At 42.4% G+C, this 22,200-nt stretch overlaps 1 long non-coding RNA gene across 1 annotated transcript; it reads right to left on the bottom strand.

Moving 5' to 3' along the window:
* Positions 1-202: 202 nt before the first annotated feature.
* Positions 203-12,487, bottom strand: LOC111945150 (uncharacterized). The gene is made up of 2 exons (XR_015283605.1): positions 12,399-12,487; positions 203-385 (listed from the first exon to the last, which is right to left on the bottom strand). It is a non-coding gene; the product is annotated as an uncharacterized LOC111945150 (long non-coding RNA).
* Between the last annotated feature and the right edge of the window lie 9,713 nt (positions 12,488-22,200).

Genomic DNA, 22,200 nt, shown 5'->3' with positions numbered 1-22,200 from the left:
TTATTAGCTCTGCAAAATACAGAGTAATACAAGAACATAACTACATGCAGCTGAACTCTGTGTTGTACCTCAAACAGAAAACAACTGCGCAACAAGAACATCATTTAATGCAACTCAGTATTGCTTTATAATTATCTTAATGAGGGAGGCTGTTGCACAATGACTATTCAAAAACCATGAAAAAAATACTCACACCACAGAGTCTGACTACTAGTACACTTTCAGGATGGTTTAAATTGAACATGGAAAAAGCACTGTGACAGAAGAGTAGTCATCTTCTCTGTCTTCCAGCTGAGGGATTCCTACTTCCTCTACTGCTCCAGGAATTTCTGGATTTCATGATGCAAGTTACTTGGACAACCACTATGTTAGCTGCAAAATAATCCTGGGGAAAAAAAAAAAATAGAGAAAAAAAGATGAGTTTTCTGCAACAGCAGGCAGATGATCTCAATCACTGGATAGAAGTTGGATCCTCAGCACTGACAGGAAGGCACTGCATAGGCTAGGACTGCCCATGTTGGTGATGATACAGTGCGAAACCAAGATAGGTGAATTGTTTAACCACAACAGAACCTTCCCTTCTCCCAGCTCCCTAAAAAGACAGAAATACTTAAGACATTTGGTATCAACATTCTGAGTGGGGAAGAGTAATGTGAGCAAGATGTAGATTTCAGATAAAGTAAACAACAAAAAATGAATTTGGTAAAACCAGACACCCTTAAAGGTAATATTAACTTTGCAACCTTTTATATGCAGCTTTAGTACTTTTCTGCCTGCAAGAGAAACCTGAAACTTGGAAAAAAAAAAAAAAAAAAAATCAGCAGAGGAACATCAAGCTGCTTTTCACTCTCCACATCCAAGTTCACCCCCACTGCAAGTCTGAACACTGTCCTTCAGCCTCTTTTGTTAACACTGCACATTAACATGGAGCTCTTCCCACAGGCTTCTGTGCCAAACACAGTCAGCAGACTCCACCTCCATGGAAATCAGCTGAGCAATTCCACAGCAATCACTTTTCCTAAATGCTGGAAGGAGTCCCAAGCCTGTTTTCTGTTCCCAGTGCTCCACTTGCCAGTATTTGGTACAGTACAGGTTAGTCCTGAAAGCACCCGACCCTTGGGGAGGCCAGGGCAAACCAGAAGAACATGAGGAGGCCAAGGCAAACCAGAAGAACACAAGTGCAGCACCGTGCTACAACTAAGTCCCTAAGGCTGCCTGCACATTTGGGTCTGGGGCACAGTGCCACTAGAGAGCTGACGAGGAAGGATGTCGTCGGGACAGGTTCTTGTTTGGGTACCTGAAAGCTTTACTGCCTTGAAGGGGGTCCAGGGACAAGAACAAGGACAGGCTCAGGGCCCAGAATTATATATGAGATATGAGAGGGTGGTTCAGAGGGCTAGGATCCAATGGGAACAGGTAAAAATGGTGCACAGGACGGGAGACAGGGGCAACCAATGGGGATTGACAGGGTAGAGCAATGCACCAAAATTGGGCCAATTGGGGTCTGAGGAAGGGGGAACATTCTGGAAGGAATACATAAAAGGTAAACACAGGCTGAACAGGGTGACATAAACTTGGCAAACCAATAGAACACCAGAACCCAAAAGGATTAACATTTAACTGCAAAGACCTGCGGGAGAAAGGCTTCTCTCACCCCAGCCTAGGGAGGTGTTACTTCCTACCTCCTTTCCAGGGTCGAGGGATGAGACTCTTAAATCACTGGCCTTTGGCCCTCCACACACAAGAATAAACAAAAATCTTTCTGAGTAGACAGAAAAAGCACATCAGGCAAAAATTCCCATGAAGACTTTGTTGGTATAACATGTTTCTCAATACCAATATTCCCAAAAAATATCTGTGAAAACCTCTACCCAAGGATGTGGTTCTGTCCTCCTTCACTGACTGGAAATAACACACCTGCTGACACATGAGCATCAGTTACTTCATTAGGTCAAGGGTACCGTCTGCAGAATTAGCTTAATTGATGCAAGCAAAGGCCAAGAGTAGAGCTCCTATACAAAAATGTCATTAAATCTGGAGTTTCTGCATAAGGATTTTATTTTATATATAAGAGCCTGAAATAAAAGCTTATTAAAGCTAGGCATCAACCATAACAAATCAGCCAAAAAAAAAAAAAATTAAGCTGCTCACCTCATTTCACCATATTGGCATACGAAAAATGTTTACAAAAATAGAAAAATAAGCAAACATATGGCTCTAACTAGGAATCCTGCCATACTCAGCTTACAAACCAGAGCATGTTCCCTGAAAGAAGTCTGAAGTGCAAGGATACTACAGTCCTGAAGACTTTCTTCACCTGTTGAAAGAGCTAAAAATTTCACTCAAGTTTCCACAACAGTTACTATTTGCTTCAACTGCTTTTTCAAAAGCCAAACAAAGTAGGACAGGTAACTGAAGAAAACTCCCAAGGTGTTTGGACACTGACTGAACTCTAATTAATTATCTTCCACAGCCTTTTCTGAGGTGTTTACCTGCCAGTGCAGGACAAGTTACTGAAAGCAATTTTTAGAGACACTTACTGTTCCTACTCTTTATCTGAGTGACCAACTGCAGATTCTCAGTCACAAGGTTCAAGGTCAGGCTGGATGAGGCTTTGAGCAAGCTGGTGTAGTGGAAAGTGTCCCTGCCCATGGCAGGAGAGTTAGAATGAGATGGTCAATTCCAACACATCATTCTGTGATTCTCTAACTGTAGCATCTCAAACAGAGTTCAATGGACACCATATTAGCTCAACAAAAATGCTGTAAAAACATACAAAAAATTCCTCTGAGCAATCAATTCCATTAAAAAAAACCAAAACAATTTCACGTGCAGTTTGTAATCTTTTTTTAATGTGAAGCATTCAAATATAACTGGTGCTAGAGCAAAAAGCATCAGCAGTAACATTTCTAGAACAAGTAGGTTTTGTGAAAATTGCTAAAAGTTAACCTGTACAATGGGATGTACAAAGGCACACTTAAGGAAATGCTGCAAACACAGGGCTCCAGTCATTTGTGTACAATAAACTCAAGCACCAAAACTCGCCATTCTTGCACAAAGCCACTGTCAGCTGCCTTATGCTCCACTTAAATGCAAGAAACAGAGTATCATAGTTGGCAAAATCTGCCAAGCTCTGTATGCAAGTGAAATATCTAATATTTAATCTTCAAATACCAATTTATTTTTATTACTTAAAAGTACAACACCTAAAACTAATTATATTTTACAACTTAAACCAGTAGCTTGAAAGGCAGGAAACAGCACAGAGTTATCAATAGCCTGTACACCACTGTGCTTCAGTTTCCAATGATCTGCAAGCCACATCTGTGAAAAGATTAACCAGACAGTTAAAGTAACTTGATTCTACAGAGGGGGAATAAATGACTGAAGCAAACAGCCGCATAGTTGAAGTTACCAGCAAATTATTATTAAACTATTAAGAAATAGATTTGTAGTGTAGCAGTAAACTGGCAGTCACCTTAGTAGTCACCTTCTCATTTAAAGCAGGCAACTTAAGAAAACATTACCCCTTCTCCCACCCCCCCCAAAAAAGTAAATTAATGATTAACAGTCTTTGAAAATTGCAGCTGAGGTTTGGTTTTACTGGGATGTCTGATACTCTCAGGAGAAATTCAGAAGTAGTATTACACATTACAGCAATTCAAGCTGTGCAAATAAAGTTGTTTCTTAATTTCTATGTAAGCAAGAAGTCAGGTATCATTAACTACAACTAGGAGCTTCACACTGAAGTTTGTGTTGTGTAAGAAAGAACAACAAACACACCAAACTTCCCCCTGATCTTACAAGATGCAACTTCACATTAACATACAGAATCACAGCTTCCATCAGCTTGTTAGAACCAAGGAATGTTTAACTACACAGATTCATTATACTTTGATGAGATTTTACTGCCTCTAGTTAATATTTGGCATAAACTGACTCTTAACGGAAACATCAGCTTAGCAGACCCTGATCTAACAAGTACATTTATCAAGACAAGTCATTCAGTCACCATATTCAAAATAAAAAAACTCATAATAACATTTTCATTAGGTTTCTGAACTCAGTCATGCAAGCTGAAATCAAGTGAAGAATGCAAAACCAAACAATCATGCCTAATCACATAATATGTAAGAGTATAAACTATTACATTTATTTTGTAATGAATAATATTAAAAGCATGGGATCAGATGTGGCAACTCTTTTTTGAAGTTAGAATAATAAAAAAAAGAATACAAAGAAAGGAAGTCAAAATGGACAGATGAGTTGTTTAAGAAAATATCACAGATTTGCTTGTTAAAAGAATCTGTCTTGTATCACAGCTGAGTCAAGTTTGAACACTGCAAGTTCTGTTCAGCTAGAGATATGCACACCAATCTTCATAAAGCCCTAGATGTCACCTTCACCTTCCTTAGCATTTCCTTGAAATACTCCCTTGATATATTCAGAACAGATGAGGGGCAGGTTGCAGAAAAACTGGCTTCCCTGATACCAGAACATTCCTAATGTTCCAGTGACCTGAAAGTACCTGATCTTGTCAGCAGGCAGCTTAGTTATCCCACTGCAAAGGGCTGTGTAAAATTTGTCCTTGACCCACAGGGAGATCCAAGGGTTATGCTCACAGAACCACTACCAAGAAAAACATTCCTAAACACTGCCTTTGTTCTACTGGGATAAAGTATACACCTGTCAAACTAATATTAGAAATTAGTTAGCTGTAGTATTTCTTATCTTAACCTAACTTGATAGGAAAAAATGTGTTTACTTGTCCTTCTACAAGTGAGTGCAATATTGATTACTCTTAAGTTAAAGTTTTACTAGGTAAGTTCACTGAACAATAATTTAAGATAAGAAAAACTCCAAAAGAAGCAGACTAGGGAAAAGATGAGAAAGAATATTTATTTACAAGCATGATCTGCATTTAATCGGATCATTTAGTTAATGTTTATCAGCAGGCCTAAAGTCTCTATAAAATGCCCAAGATACTCTCAGAAAACACAGTTAATAAAACACCACACTAATCATATGAGCATGTTGCAAGCATGTTCATTAAAATACTGATGCATATCAATTATGGACCAGTCATTCAGCAAAATGAATACAGATAGAATGAAAAAAACAACTCTTTCAACACAAAGGTGCCCATCTCCAGCCAGAGCCCTAGTGAGGATGAGGTAAAAGAAAAGAAGATGTGATGGAAAACTCAGCAATTTTAACTTTCAATACTTAAAGCTAACACTAATGAGAGACTATTACTGACTTGTCAGGCCTAACAGCAGAGACTTGCTTTAGAACTCTAGGCAAGAACAAGCAGATGTGTCACCATGTGTTAAACCAGGACACAACTTTCTGTCTGTTCTGTTTTTACCCTTTTGTTTTCCATTTCAATCTTACTAAATAATTCTGCCTCCTGTTTCACTATTTTGTTTGCCTGCTACTGAGGATATAGGGAAAGGAGACAGTCTGATGAAGATTAAAAAACCTGCTCTGTGCCAGTAGCCCAATACGTACCCTGAGAGAGGTGCTTTGGAAACTCAAGCACTGAGGAACATTTTCTGCCAAGCTGCAGAGGGTCAGCAGGGCATCTTCTGTCGCCAAAAAGTACTTTCCAGAAGCTACAAATCTGAGTCTTTTCTGGGAGTTATCAACAGCATGCAACATAACTCCCCACTCACTCAAAACTGCAAACTCACTGTGATTTCTGCATGTAAAAGTGCCCATGAAAGTCAAGAGCATGACCACTCTGAGCAGTGAACTGAGCAGTCTGGACAATGCACAGACACCAGCTCGGTCTTCAGAACACTGGGAAATACTCTGAACATCTGCAGAATGACAACCCTGCGTTTGGCTGAACCCTGCTCTATCTGCAGAGAGAACAATGAAGTGCATGAATAAAGCCCTCTGAGGCTCAGCTGGCAGTTTGATTTATTATACTCACGTTAAGCCTCCAATGTTCATTCGCTGCATAGCTCAGATACAGTGAAGGATTTGGTTTGGACTAACTTACTTTATTTCTATATTCTTTACATAAAATGCTCATGTTCTTACAAACTTCACTAATGCCACTTTGATATCTAACACGTTGATTCAGTGTGAAACAGCGGAATTAAACAGCCTTTTAGCTTCCTCATTCCCACAGGATTCATCATGCCCTCAGACACGAAACAATCTTATCTAGAGCACTTCTTGTGAATATTTTAATAATCTTCTCTTTATCTTTCTAACCTTCACTTCTACAGAAATACAGACCACATTTGCTCTACCTTCTTGTGCTGTTAAACTCTTCACTGCTGTTGCTCAGACTGAGGCATGCATGCTAAGACAGTGTACAAGGAGCAAACTAATATTACTAAAGGATAACTGCAGGCATGCAAAATTATCTCTACAAAATAAATTTTAAACTGGAAGGTGTGTGGTGATCCTTCCATTCAAATGCCAGCTCAGACAAAGCAATGCTTCTTTCTTGGGAAATAGGGCATTCCCCAGTTAGACCAGTTCACTACTGTTTTAGCCTTTGGAACTTGCTGAAAAAGAAAAATGCAGGAACATTTTGAAACAAACAAACATGACCATGTTACTATCGATCAACTGGATCTCAACACACTCTCTCCCATATGTATACTTTATTATTATTATAAATTGATATTATAACCTTTTTCAAGTAAGAATCAGTAGGAAAGGAGGGCTTTTTTTTCTTCTATTTATTATTTTTTTGTATAATCCTTAGCACTGCATGAGGGGTTAGAGGATCAATCATTCACCACTGCAGCCACCCCTCCTGCTCCTCTTTCCATTCCACACTCCAACAGTGCATCCAACCAACAATCTCAAAAAGACCACTGAGCCAGGCAATGAACAGTCAGGCCAGACAGCTATCCAAAGAGTTTTCCCAATAAATTAGATAAAGTAAGTTATATAAACAATGTATCACAAATAAGTCTTACTACCTTTCAGACCTTTTCAGAAAAAAAATAAATCTGTCATCACACAGGTTCAGACACTAACATTTGGACCACTTTAGTGTTATTCCATGTCACGCATGCCAAAGGTAGATCTGAATGCACTTGCAAATAAAGTCTGTAACAAATCGAACAGATTTTTTTTAATGTTTTCCAGTCCTGGTAGTTCTGAAAGCGCTGACCTTTCCCTCATCCCAGGAATTCCCCTAACTATAGTGGACATGCCTTCACCCTCACATATGCCTCTAGCTTGAAGATTTTTACCTCTCTGGAGTATGGAACACTGATCAGAACAGAAAAAATCCCCAGCACATTCACAAAACCCAAAATGCAGCAGCATGCAACCAGCACACTGACAGTCTATTCAGCTTGTTCTCAATCTGATTATTCACGTGTTTTGTACTGACTGCCATCTGCCCACTCCTCCTCCTGTCTGTCTCTGACACAGACTTTGTGCCATCTCATAAGCCTTTTTTTTAGCACTTTTCTGCATACTTCCTTCAGGACACTGCTACACAGAGGGAATAAACTTCATTGTAAGATTGTTTCCTGGAGCTCCTCAGGCATGACATTTTAATTCAAATCAACTCCAATTTAGAAAAGGTTTTGCCATATAAGACTAAAAAAATCCCTATATACTTGCCTTCTGCTTTAAAAACACTTATATATATATATGTATAAATAAAATGCATACAGATAAACTATACATATTAAATATATTTATATAAATATATTTACATACATCTTTAAGACGGGAGACAGAGTCAAGATGAAGTCAGGCACTACTCACATGCCTTTTTTTTCCCTTATTTAGGCTGCAATTTGAGTACTAATCACCAAAAAATACATAGCAGAGTAAGCATACAGGTACTTTTATTTTAGGCAAACAATCCACTGCTTCATAGGACTTGACAGTTGTCTCTATTAACTCCATGGCTGCTGTAGCCAAATCTTATCAGGCACTGAAAAGGACGCTGGGATTAATTATGTAGCTCCAATCTGGCCCTTTTATTAGTATCAGGAATGTTCATTCCCCAAGTTGTACATGACAGTCACTTAAAACTCCATCTGGCTTTTATGATTTACACCAGGAACTTCCGTGCTAAGAGTTCATGCATGTATTAACTGCACTGAGGGTTTTTGGGTTTTTTCCCCCCCTCTCAAAGAAAATAAGTTTGCAACAAACAGCTTAAGTATGAACGAACCTGCAAATGCCTGTTAGCACTTAAAAATTTAGGAAGGAAGGAAGGAAGATTGATTCTCTACTTCTTTATACAAGGCTTGTTTGAAAAATTTGGAGAAAAATAAACACAGAAGAGCCCTCTCTTTACTCTCTCTGCTGCTGACCTTTAGACCTGACACCCACTGCATCCGGTGGGAAACTTTTTCCAAGAGCCAGCTTTCTTATAAATATCTTAGCAGATTTAAGCATCCAGACCACATTTTATTAGCCCACATCTCATAAAAAAGCTACTGATTCATGACAACATATATGAGGACCTTCATATTCACACAGGTATCTGTCACACAATAAAATATAATTAACAGAATCCTGAATGTGTTATATGAAGGTACTTTTGGAAGCTTGGTGTTTTTTGGGGGGAGTTTGCTTGGTTTGTTTTGTTGGTTTTGTTTTTTTTATGATATTTATTCTTACAGCTGTCTTACAAGTCTCTAAAATACAACTTCATTGCTGCCTATTCTCCTGTATATGATTTTAAAACATATTTGCATATCCTTCATAAATAACAAAAGCACTAGGAAAGTCCATGCCTCCCTATCTTTAGTCAATAAAAGTAATAGTGGTAACTCAATTTCCTTCTCAATATAAAAATTCAAGTTTCTCTTAGATGTTTTGCCAATAAATGTCTTTAAACTTGCAAGAAAGCTTACTTAAAGAAATCTGTTCAGCTTTTCAGTGTCTGAAGGACTGCACCTGTTCCTTTTTAGATAACCAGTCCCCTTGTCAAGTTTTGCATTCCTCTTGTTTCTCCACTACAATCAGAAGCTGTTTTGTGCAGTATGGAGCAGATCACTCTGGAAAGTTACAGGAAAGATTTCTGTTACTTCCACAGTGAACATCAGCATTCCTCTCCAGGTGCACTTCTCCTCCAGGTCAGCCCTTCTTCCCTCTGTAGATTGTTCCCCTGCAGAGCTATAAATCTCACAGTCTTGTACACGGCTGTGCCAGATCAGTGCTCATAAGGAAACTTTCGAGCTGCTCTGAACAAGCCATGGAGTCAGACAAGGACAACCACGTTCACCAAGACAGGTAATCAGGAATTTGGCTCGCTCACACTCTACAGCACTAACAAAAGAGACTGAAGTATGAAACATTAGACACTGTTCAAAGAAGGTGCTCCGTTTACTTAAAACTAGATTATGCACATTGCTCTAAGGATGGATTTTATGCCAGCAAGTTTCAGCTAGATTTAGCAAGCAAGAAAAACAGAAGAAATGTTTGGGTTTAGTGCTCATAACAGAGGGTTTGTTTCAATTTCACCCATCAAGTGGCAGTCCTTTCTTTATGCATGAAGAAATGCTAACTGCAAAGACAAGTTTGAAGGATCAGTATCTGAAGACACAATTCCTCCCGAAGACCTTATGACAAGTGTGCAGTGACAGTGTAATAAAAGCCTTTATTTTCCAGTCTTAGTATTATCGAGGCTTCTGTTGACACTGAAGTCCTTTGGGTTTTATGGCTGCTTTATCACCAGCCATCAAAACTGCATTAGTGGCCCATCTACATAGGATACAGATCAAGGCTTCAGTCCAGTAAAACCTCTGCCACATGACTGCACAGTGGTTACAGTGCTGTTACCAAAAGGAGCAGGGGACAAGCCGCGTCTCACTCCAAGTTATTCCTCAGATGTCTCCTAGGACACTGTTATACTCCTGGCTCATAGGAAACTTGCATGCAGACATTTGAGACAAGCAGCAGCTCTCAACCCCTCCCGTAAGATAACGCCAGTGAATTATCATGCATGAGAACAGCAGGACAGGATGTACAGTGTGAGCTTACATAAGACACAAGGCACTGCTGGGAACCGGCACAAGTGAACAGCATAAATGGCTCAGAAAAATGCTGATGTCACTCGTGTACATTCGGCTTGTGCTGGCCAAGTTCCTCTAAACTCAACACTGGTCTTTCTGGCTGTTTGTAAAACCTTGCAGTTTGCTCTGCTATAACCAGATCTTGAAAAGGAACTTGTTTTCAAAAACCCGTGTTTCTTCCTAATGAGAGCTTTCTTTAGGATGAGCAAGAATCTAAAGAAAAACAGAAAATGTAATGGAGAACTGGAAAAAGCATGTAATTGTGTACACAAACACTTGCTCCTAATACTTACTGAGAAAATAGTTCAGGCACAACTTACCCATATTAAAACATGACCTCTGCAAACCTACTAAGGTCAATGAGACTTACAGTAGTTACTCAGTGAGCCCTGCTTGCATAAAGATGCCTAAGGGTAGCTATGAAATCGGGTATTTGATTTTTCCAGGGCACCTACATATTAAGAATTAACAATGACCTGCCATTCTGCCAGAGCAGCTTTCAGGTTCCTTTAAAAAAAAAGAAAAAACACGAAACCCAAACCAAACCCAACTGGGTTGTGCTTACCTCCTCCTCAACACAAAAGCTTTCCTATTTAATGTTAATCTGATTATGGAAGTTTCATATTAAATTGAGCAAGGTAAGTGAGAAACTATGTATCAAATTACTTTCAAAAATCCCCAAGGTATGAGGCAAACACTGCTTCTTCCTGGTGTATTCTTCTACAATATATTAAAAAAAAATAAAAATTAAAAGATGAGTAATCTAGCTGCACAAATCACTATTAAGCAAAACTGTTAAGGGAGAAAACTTATTTCACTCAGGTCAGGATTTGCAGCAGCAACTCCCAGTTCTGTGCTTGGCTGCTTCCATTTGTTATTGCAGTGGCTGCACTTCAGAGCAGTGTATGAACCACAACAGTCAACTCCTTCAGCTTCAGAACTCCTGTATGTAGGCTTTTGCCTGTGAAATACTGGAAGTATTCTGATTTTCCACAGAGAGCATCCTATAAGGTGAGGGGAAAAATACTGTTCCTAAAAACTAAGATTGCCTTTTATTACAGGTATAATAAACTTATCGTCCTTCCCTTTACTATTTCCTTTCAAAAACACAATGTAGATCAGAGATGTCAACTATTAAGGATAATCTGCTACATTAGAAATTCACAAGGTTTCCTCAGCAGTGGAAGAGGACACCACATAGGTTTGTTCTAGGCAAACAGAAGTGGAAAAAGAAACCATCCATGAAGTATTTGCAGTGTGGAACAGCACCTCTTTGAAAGCACACGCTACATATCAAAATATGAAGTGCAAGATGACCATAGTGCAAATCATGTAACATCACAGGTCATTAAATGTCTTTTTAAGCAAGCTCTTATTTCCATCTACTGTGGCTACTACAGTTCACATCCTGGCTACAGCCTTTCTGCTTCTGTAACAGAAATACCATCACTATCCACCCATTATCACTACAGCAGATAAGCATTTCACAGTCATTAGTATGTTTATCCACAGGACGTTTTTGGAAAGCACCGCTATTCCCAATTCATAAGCAAACAGAGGACTGACTGGTGCAGAAAGACTGATCCAAGGTCACAGGGTAAGTCTGTGGTAAAGTAAGAAACTTCACCTGGTTTTGCCTTCCTGCAACTAATACTTTCTATTAATGAGTCACTGCTGCTTCTCTAAATTATTCTTTCAGCAGGAAGAGACAACAGACTGCCTGTGGCATTCAAACTCTACATGCTAATAGCAGCTCTGCTCCAGGGTTTGCTAAAAAAAAAAAAAATCACACCCAAGGGCCTTGTTCTGTACTGTCACAGAATCCTGTGTGTGCACTGGGCTGCTGTGGGGGGAAAAAAGGAATATACATATATATATATTATTAAGTAGCCTGCCTCGTTTGTGACCTAGCTCTTTCCCTAGAGAAACAAAACCCAGTCCTTGAATAGTGTTACTCCCTCACGCCACAGACCACCGGGCAAGGGCAAAGTGCAGGGAGGGACAGGCAACTGCGAGACAAGTTATGCAAAGCTGGGGGCCGGGGCGGGGGGCAGCGCTCCCTTAGGCCCGCAGGGAAAAAAAATCCAACAAAAAAACCCAACTTCTGCTGGCGGGTCATGGGGGTCACAGTGCCGGGGTCACAGCCCCGGGGCTCCGCGGGGGAAGGATCCCCGGCACGGGGGGGACACCGGGAGGTTGGGGGGCTCCCGTCCCACCCCGCACGGCGCAGGGAGCCCTCTCCAGCTCCCCCACGGCCGGGGATGGCCGGCCCCGACCCCACACCCCGGGGACCTCCAACAGGCGTTCCCCGACCCAGCCCCGGCCCCCTCCTCGCCGCCTGTCCCCCGCCCCAGGCTCGGCCCCGGAGTGCCGCTCCTCCCGTACCTGTGCGGGGAGGCGGCGGGGACCGAGGGGCTGCCTCGCCCGGCCGGCGGGTCCCGCGGAGCCCTGCGGAGCGGCCGTGCCCGGCCGTGCCCGGCCGTGCCCCGCTGCTGCCGCCGCCGCGGCCCCGCCGCGCTCGCTGCCCTCGCCTCCAGTTTGACCTTTCCGTGTCTCCGCCGCCCGTCCCCGGCACCCTCTGACGTCACCGCCATGGCAACCAATCCCCGCCCCCTCCGGGCCCCGCCCTCCAACCCGCGCTCTCGCGCACGCGCCGCCGGAGGGAGGGGGCGGGGCCTCGCTCCCCTCACGGCCAATGAGCGCGCGCCGGGGGCGGCCTGGCCCCGCCTCTCCGGAGTCACCCACAGGGCACAGAACCGATAATAAATATATAATATTGATGTTATATGTGTTTATATTATACATCTTTGTGCATATATGTGCGTGTGCGCGAGTATGTATGCGTCTGTATATATGTACATGTGTATGTACATATATACACATCACAGCAGCCCAGTGCACACGCAGGGTTCTGAGACAGTACAGAACAAGGCCCTTGGGGGCGATTATTATTTTTGTTTTAGCTAACCCTGTAGCAGAGCTACTGTTGGCTCTAGGGTTTGAATGCCAGAGGCAGTCTGGTGTCCCTATGGACGCGTGTGCTCGGGGAGCACAAGATGTGGGAGCGTGAGCACGGAGTCCGTCATGGAGTCCTTCATGGAGTCAGCCCTCCCCTCCTGACTGCAGGGAGAGGGGGAATGTGGGGTCCTGGTCCATGGCAAGCTGAACATGACTGCCCTGGCAGCCAGGAGGGACATCCCTGTCCTGGGGTATCAGGTACAGCACGGCCAGCTGGGCAAGGGGATTGTCCCACCCCGCTCTGCACTGGGCCAGCCTCACCTCGACTTCTGGGGCCATTTTTGGGTGTCACAATATAAAGACAGTAAGCCATGAGAAAGTGTCCAAAGAAGAGCCATGAGGGTGGTGAAGGGTCTGGAGGGGAAGACATGAGATGTGGCTGAGGTCATTTGCTCTGTTCAGCCTGGAGGATAGTGAGAAGAGACCTCGTTGTGGTCTGCAGCTTCCTCACAAGGAGCAGCATCAATCTCCTCTCTCTGATGAACAGTGACAGGACCCAAGGAAATGGCCTGAAGTTGTGTCAGGGAAGGTTTAGGTTGGATATCAGGAAAAGGTTCTTCACCCAGAGGGTGGCTGAGCACTGAACAGACTCTCCAGGGCAGTGGTCACAGCACCAAGACTGCTGGAGCTCAAGAAGAGTTTGGACAATGCTGTCAGACACATGGTATGACTCTTGGGGATTGTGCTGTGCAGGGTCAGGAGCTGGGCTCGATCCTTGGTGGTCCCTTCCAACTCAGGATGTTCTCTTTGATTCTATCCTGTTCTGTGAATTTAAATGCTGCCTCTTCTATGAACACATTTACACAAACCCAGTTTGTGCCATCACAGTTTGCTTATTCCTTTCCATCTCCAGTGTTCTTCCCCAGCCCATGGCACGTAAGTATTCCCTGAGGATCAAGCTGCCTCTCCAGTGCCACAACTTACGACACGTTCTCATTGTTTAGAGAACATATGGGTAATTGCTTTTTCTTTTCCCAAAATACTTGGCATGGAAATCATATATGTAATATGTATAACATATGGAAGGCTGCATATTTCAATGCCTCATTGCACAATGTGTGCATAAATGTTTTATGTGTAAATGCTTTGCTTCAAACATTTGTCAGCTGTGAGCACGTGTGGCTTGCAACGTGTGTAAGGTCAGTGTGTTTGACTCTGGGTTTGTACTTTGTTTCATGAGAGGTGTGTGCATTATCAGCATGATACATATTTCAAGCTTTAAGTCAGGATAAGTATGCAGGCATGATATTTAAATACACTATCAATTAGCAATTGCACTGCCTTTCATCTGCCCGACATGCAGAACATGCTGCATACTTTCTGTGTGCTACGTGCTGTCATTTTTGGAACTGATGTCATTTTTGAGCAAATTTCAAATTATTTTAACCAGAATATTCATTCAGAAATACAATCCTGTATTCATCAAAAATACAAGCTGAGATGTGTTCATCAAACCTTTCCTGAAGGTGGATAAAAAGGCATGGATACAGTTTTCCTGCCTTTGATATGCACAATACCTTTCTACCAGAGTATGAAAAAACCAGTTTAAATTCTATCACAGCACGACCACGATCTGCAGTGTGAATTCATGCATGGTCTGGGTCTTGCTCATTTAAAGGCAGAGTTTTAATAAAGAAATAATTTTAAAGATACATTTTTAGCTATCACTGAATTTGTGACATGGTGTATTTCTTATCAGCCCAAATAGATTTAGAGTTGAATTACTGACTGATAGTGCTGTGGTTGTGGGGTGGATATCTGTACAGGCCATTCATTTAAGACCTGGACTTAGTGATCCTCGTGGGTCCTTTCCAACTCAGAATATTCTGTGATTCTGTGAAAACACTGCAACTGGCTGCTATTCAGAGCAGGAGTGTTTGGGTGGAAGGCGACTCTTGCTTGATGGGCAGTGAGAGTGATGCCAGCCTGTCCCGGGAGGCCATGTGTGGATCTGCTGGTTTTGCACAGAAGTTCTGGTAGGTGCCAGATCTTCTGGAATTTGATTTTTCATGGGTTCCTTTAATTCCAGTCTCCATGCCATGAGCCTGATTGTGGCCAGCTTGCAGGGCTGTAAAGGGGATGAGTTTGGCCAGTCAGGAGCAACCAGGAGTGACCTTATTCTAAGGTACCAGACAACCATCTGGGCTGGATATGCCTGTCTGCGTATCAAGACACCAGGACATCATATTTGTAATGCTGAAAGGGTGTAGTGACCACGTTACCGACCCCCAAATCAGAAGGAAGACTTTGAAAAGCAAACTTTTAGGAAGGGTAAAATAAATGGGTCAGCAGGGATATATCAGTATGATCTCAGTGTTTCCTTTCTGCACATCTCCTGTTTCTCCCTCACAGCAAGGAGAGCCCTTTCTTTTCTCCCGGGGGTTCAGGTGGTGTAATCAGTGTTTGTGGAGGACATAAATACAGTCTTCAGCATGAGTAAATTCAAAACAAATACACTCCTTTGGCATTTTTATCCATGAAATCTTAAAAAAAGCCAAGATAAGCCCATAATGACTAATTTGATGTGACGAAAGGAGATGGCACAACAATGTAGGTGAGGGAGGAGATGGAGAAATCAGTCCTGAGGAAAGATCTGGCACCCAAAAGGCATGAGAGAGCCAGAGCTCATCAGTTCAAATATAATCTTCCAAAAAGGGAGGGGGCAAAAAAAAAAAAACAACAACCCACCAACGTCTCTCATTCTTGCACAGAAAATTCCAGGCTCCTGCACCTGATTTCCATGAGAAAGGGCACTTCTGGCATTGACATTCTGCTGCATCGAGCCCCTGCCACAGACCTCCTCCTCAATGCAAGGCTGAAAGAGGAGGAGAGGAATAAACTCTGCTTTCCAAAAGGGCTGGAGCTGCCAAAGAGGCCCATGGAAAGCCAATTGTGCAATGAGGGAAAACAGGGAGGGAGGATCCCTGCCCATAGACACAGTGAAACGCCTGTCCAAAATAAGTGGGAGAAGGGCTAAGAGGCATTTTGGTGCATCTATACAGATGTCAAGTGAGCACTGGCTTAAAGCGAAGTTGTTGATGAGGACACTGATTTGGGGCTGATTTTGAATGCTGAGCCGTGTTGCACTCAAGCCTTCCCTTCATATGCATAACATCCATAAGTGCTGCTGATGTCAAATCCAGGCTCTCACAGAGGTTTTATAAGCACTTCTCATTCGTAGATCCTGGAGCGCTGTACAAAGACAGAGCTATAAATAAGATGGATGGGAAAGTGAGGGATTGAGAGGGGCTTTTAAAGGGCAATGGATTGTTTCTTTAAGGGTTTCTGTGGATAAGAACTAGATAAGAACTGTCATTTTACTGAATATAAAATATTTTGCAATGGCACACTGTGTCAAATTACTTGTGCATAGATATTTATATTATTAAGACAAAGTTTTGTCATGCTGTGTCCAAATTATCTCTAGCTAAGCTTTTGGAAAGTACAAAAAGAAAAGCACCTAATGTTAGATTTTAACATAGTGAATGGATGGTTTTGGCACTTTAAAATGGAACAGATCAAAACCTTTTATTCCTAAATGCCAGAAATCCAGTGATACTTGTGCAACTATGTAATTTGACCTTCCTGTTTTACATGTTCCTAAAGGTTTATTATAGGCAGCTTTCAAATTAGGTGGGCTGGAACATCTGATGCTCTCTTCCTGGCTTTTCAAAGGCTGTGCAGGGGCCATACTGTGTGAGTGACACTGTTGTTAAAGGGGTAGCATTTTGGTTTTATCACAAGGTGTGCAGAGAGGGAAAGGAGAGCAACCTGGTCCTGATTCCAGCTCTATGCTCCAAAGCAACCATTTAATTTCTGCCTTCTTTGTCTTCCCCCTCCACTGAGCTGGGTACAATAGCTCCTTATTCTACACAAAGTGGCATGAAGCTTAATTCATTAATCTTGAGAAAAGGAAGGGGTAAATTGCCAACAACAGGGAGAGAGTGGGGAAAGCCCCAGCACTGTAAGCACCTCTGTGTTCATACTCACCTGTGTGGGACCATTTTACTGCTGATATTCCACTGCACCAAAAACTTGGCAATTTTGGGAAAGCCTTGAACACTTTCAGTATATTTGAAATAGCATTATTATATAACCAGGAGGCAACCACAGACTGATGGCTCAGCAATGTTTTATACAGCAATCCTTTCACCCAAGGGTGACCTTGTAACTGAATAATCAAAGCCATATTCTACTCACAATTGCACCTGTACTGCCACTATTTACATTGCAATAGCACCTGAAGGCCCCATTGTATAGGGCACAGCAAACTTGTCACTGTTTGGAAGAGACTGGAAGTGGGAGGGGAAGCAGTAACAGAGCAAAGTATTTGTCTCAAGGTCATACATCAGAAAAGGAGCTCTTGCAGGAGAAAAGATCAGGTTCTCCCAAGTGTTACACCCCATGAACTAGAGCTTTTAGGGATAAAATGACATATTTACTTCTGGGAATATAAATATAAAATGCTGGAAGATCACAATGTCTGCAGCAGGATATGTCTCTGTTTATTCTTCTTTCTGGCTGTAGAAGTGCTTGTTTGGTAACTTGGGGGTTTGGTGTTTTTCCTTAGACACTTTAATATTTAGGCAAATATTAAATTGCAATTTAATTATCAATGCCCTTATGAGAAGCATGATATTATCTGAAGTACATTATTATTTTCCTAATAACAGACCCAAAATATCAATGCTTTTATTTAATATTTTTTTCTTGTTGGAAAAGTTAATTGTTCCTGAAGTGACACTGCTTTTGTAGTGCTCTTTTATAGGGCATGAAACAATGAATTTTCAAGTCACATCTCCCCACATTCTACCCAGTGTGTTTTTCTGTCACTATCAGCTCTGCTTTGGTTTGATCTAACCAGATGGTATCTCACAAGATGCTAGACATGAATATTTCATATGGTTTAGAAACTGTTTTTCCTCACTCTTTACTAGTAAAATGTGTTGATTTAAGACTTTTCACAACTTGAGATACTTTCTGGCCTGGTGCCACAACTCAGGCCAAAGACAGCTGAGCATTGTTGTCATCTCACAGTGTGGGAAGCAGAGGATATTTTGGGCTGCTGGAAAAATGGAGCTGAAATTTTCCATTAAAAGAAAAAAAAAAAGCATTGTTCAGACAGCAATCTTCCAGTTGAGCTGTACTTAAGTTACATTTTTTGGACGTAAGTGGAAACTCAGAGGCATTAGATCAATGCAATTTTTGATCCATTGAATCAGCAGCCAAGTTTCAAATCTTTGAGCCAGCAAACACTTTGCTTTCATTCAAAGTTGGTTTTATTTCAGTTTAGGCCATTTCTAACACTGCTTTCTTATTTACAGTATCAAAGCCTTCAGCTACTGTATCCTGTGATGTTACTCAATTAACAGTCACCTGCCTTTCCCTCATACTTTGCTTTTGCTCCTCTTTAGAGATTTGAGTGATTCCTTTTGATTTAGGTGTGTTTTGGTTTAAGTGGAATACCTATCAATATCAAGTTGCAAGTGCGGAACTGAAGCTCTGGAGCTTGCAAAACCAGTTTTTTGCTTCCTTCAGCTGCACATGAAAATTTTTATTTTAGCTTTTCAGCCACAATCCAGCTCCAGATTAAGACTCACACAGCTTGATTCACTTGCCCACACATAAAATTTCTGTGCAATTCAAGATATCCTAGACAACTACAGCTCCTGCTTCAGGAGGCCACAAGTCCACTGTAGGTCCTGTGTAATTCCTGGCAGTCCCATAAATGCATCTGAGATACCCTGGGGCATCTCTGGTGCATTTCAGTTGGTTAAATGTAACTGGGCTGTGTGCAGGTATCTCCCTCTGAGCAGAGTATCTGTATTCCCCCCAGAGCTGACAGAGACCCAGCCAGCAGAGCCTAGAGAACATCCAGCTGACCGGGCTGAAGTGTCCATGCTGGGGTACAGAATCATCACGCTTTTCTGATGGACATTCAGTTGACATGTTTTCTTGAGCAGGGTGTGTTTTGCTCCTTCGTGTGAATGCTAAAATCTAATTTGACCAGTCTCTGCACACCAGAGGAGGAGCCACATGGGAGGAGCTAAGTAGCAAAGGATTGAGGATCCAGGACTTTCTTTTCCGCTAGAAGGCTAACCCCTATAAAAAGGCAGGCAAATTCCCAAGCAAAAAATCCTCCTTAACCCAGCTGTGGTGCTTCTCTGTCCCCCAAAACAAGCCTTGCAATCTCCTGGAGTGGCAGATGGTCCATTCATAGAAATGAGCAGTTGTAGTCCCTCAAGCCACACTTTATGTCAATGTACATCTGCTCCGGTTTAATTTATGTTCTGCTTCATATGATACTCCTGTTAGGCACACACTCCACATGGAATCTGTGAGGTGCAGATTCCCATGTATTATCAGTTGGAAGTAAGAAGTAGCAAATATCAACCCACCTTCAGAAAGATGTGGGAGACAAGCGGTGGCAACGGTGGAAGAAGAGCTAGGAATTGAAATCAGAGATCCATGATGATACAGAAGATCAAGCAGGTGTAGCACAGGGCAGAAGAAAATATAAGGAGGAAAAATCAGATGAATTGGAGAACATGGAGATAAAGGAGAAGAGGGAATAGCATGCTTCTTGAGAGGCAATGTCAGACAACACTGAAAAAAACAGAAGGTAAAGAGTAGAAGAAGGCGTTGGTCCTTTGGCTGGACTACGGTATCACCCCAGGACACCAGCAGGACAAAGTGTTGAGATTAACAAGAAATCTGTAAAAGCAAAGGAAGACATTTAGGCTGTGTTTATCAAAGCAATTTAAAGAGCAGTGTAATTCTGCCCTGATGGCAGAACAGCATGGGGGTCACAGCATCTCTGCCCTTTGACACACCGGCCCTGCAGGGCCAGAGGCAGAACAACTCCTGAGTCTCGCTGTCTGCTGTTATCAGTAGCCTCATGAGCAGGTTCAAACCTGTCAAATTTTGTCACAAAAGTAGTTTGGATGTCTCCCACTCTCAACACAATGCAGTAATTAGACCTCCCTGTTCAGTTGGTTACAATTCTGCACTAATTTATTTTTTTTTTCTGAAACATTTTATACCACCTGTTTCTTCACCAGAATTGGCTTTTCACTTAAATAGTTTTCCCCAGTGTTTCTCTCCTTGTATTTTTAGAAAGAAGTCATGTTTTCTTGCAGCCACTCTTTTGCCAGACTAAACAAGGCTTCTTATGAAACAGGATATTATAAAATAGGCCCTCCATTCCCATGGTCCTTCAAAAAGACCTTCCTTTCCTTTCACCTAGTCCACAATGAACTTTCTTTTCTGAATTCATTCAGTCAGACGTTAGCACAGTTTTTCAGAGAGGCTGGAGGGACAGAAGTGTTTGCTTGTGACCACAGCTGCACTCCAGAGGTTTCAGAGTCCCGCTTTCAGCCTTGCCGGACATTCCACACGTACAGAATCCATAGCATGTTTCAGTCATAGTCCCTTACAGGCCATTTCTGCCCCTCCCAGTGGAGTACTTGAGGGTCCATGAGCTTCCAGACTCAGCCATTTCCCTCAGGAGAGCAGGACCACGCAGATCCTCTGGCTGGAGTTAACTTCCCTCCAGGAAGGCTGTGAATCCCCTTTCTCCTCATTCCCAGTAGTGTGGAAGCCCTTTGCATGAGATGTGACATCTATGTGTGAGATGGCAGCTCTCATCTTCTGCTTTTGGATCCTCCACCTGCATCCGAGCCTGAATGCTTATAATACATGGGGGTGAGGTTCTGCCACACAGCACTTCTGCAGCTCTGAGAGGGATCCCAGTTCCACCAGTCTCCAGCAATGGCAGGAACACAACAATTGTTGCCCAGCTATACTTTTCCTGCAAGGAGTCTTGCCTGCTGTGCTTCCCTTGAAAAGACAGCACAACACTTTTTTCTTTTTTTTTTTCTTCCCTAAGAATCAGAACAAAGCAATATAAATGTTGAAAGTAAAGGAAGTGTTACCCCCCAAAGTAATCTAACTTTATGATCTCACCAACTTTCTTTATACCACCTTTATCTTTATTGCAGTTTTTCCTCAGGAGGATTTAACCTTCAGACTGCTTATTCTAAGCATGGGAGTTCTTTTGCCACGGCTGCAAATATTCTTCCTGAGTTATATTACTTTTCTTACTTTTCAAAACTAGTCCACCACATTTTTGTTTTACAGCTGTTATAATCACAGTCATTGAAGTGCTGGTCAGAAGAGACTTCCAGAGGTCTCTGATCCAACCACTCATTCAAAGCAGGTATTGTACTAGCACCTGCTGGGATAAGCCATGGATTTGACCTTTAAAGATCCCCAGGAACAGCAAATCCACAACCTCTCTGTGGAAACCTGGGCCTGGACTTCATCACCCTCCAAGTGAAAAAGGTTGTCATTTTGTCCAACGTGAATTTTCCATGGTGGCTTTTGTGGCCATTGCTCTTCTTCTTACCCTGTCTGCCAGGGCTGAGAGTGTTTGCACTGTCTTTACTGCTCCCAACTTGCTGTAGCTGAAGGATGTCCCAGTAGCTCTCAGATGGTCCCAGACTTAGCTCTGTCAGAGAAAAACAGGCCTGAAGGGTTGCCCTGGGTGAAAATGAGGGTTATGGTCACAGAATCATAGAACATCTCAATTTGAAAAGGACCCATAAGGATCTTAGAGTCCAACTCCCTACTCCTTGCAGGACATCCTGCCACAGGACCTGATGAGTAAGAGCATCATCTGGACACCCCTTCTTGGCCAAGGGCTCTGATGTGCCCTGTGGGGGGGTCATTGGAGCCAACTGGGATCAGCTGTGTCCCACACAGGGAGCCCTGGCCCCTCCACCCTGCAGCCCCATGGCCTGCCCCTGGATGTGGCCAAACCCTGCCAAAGCTCCAGGCTGACCAGGCCAGCTCCCACTGGAATTGCCCCTTAGCTCATTGCTGAGACTGCTGGAGCAAGATCTGCCCTTGAGAAGTTTTCATGGACTTTCATAAGTGGAGGGCATATGGAGGTAAACTTCCTTACAAAAACTTTAATACTGAAGTTTCTCACCCAGAACATCCAATTTTCTGTATTTTAAAAATTGATTGTTCTAATTTGTCTTCTAATAAAAACAAACCCTTCGTCATCAGCTCTCTTTTTGTGTTCTGATGTGCTCACTCTGAGGTGATTGGGGATTGAATGAAGACCATTCATAAATGGGTCAGCACTGTGGCTTTGGCTCTGCTC

The sequence above is a fragment of the Cyanistes caeruleus genome, chromosome 1, assembly GCF_971803275.1.
Source record: "Cyanistes caeruleus chromosome 1, bCyaCae1.hap1.1, whole genome shotgun sequence".
In the NCBI taxonomy this organism is placed as follows: domain Eukaryota; kingdom Metazoa; phylum Chordata; class Aves; order Passeriformes; family Paridae; genus Cyanistes; species Cyanistes caeruleus.
This window is presented reverse-complemented; position numbering and strand designations above follow the sequence as displayed.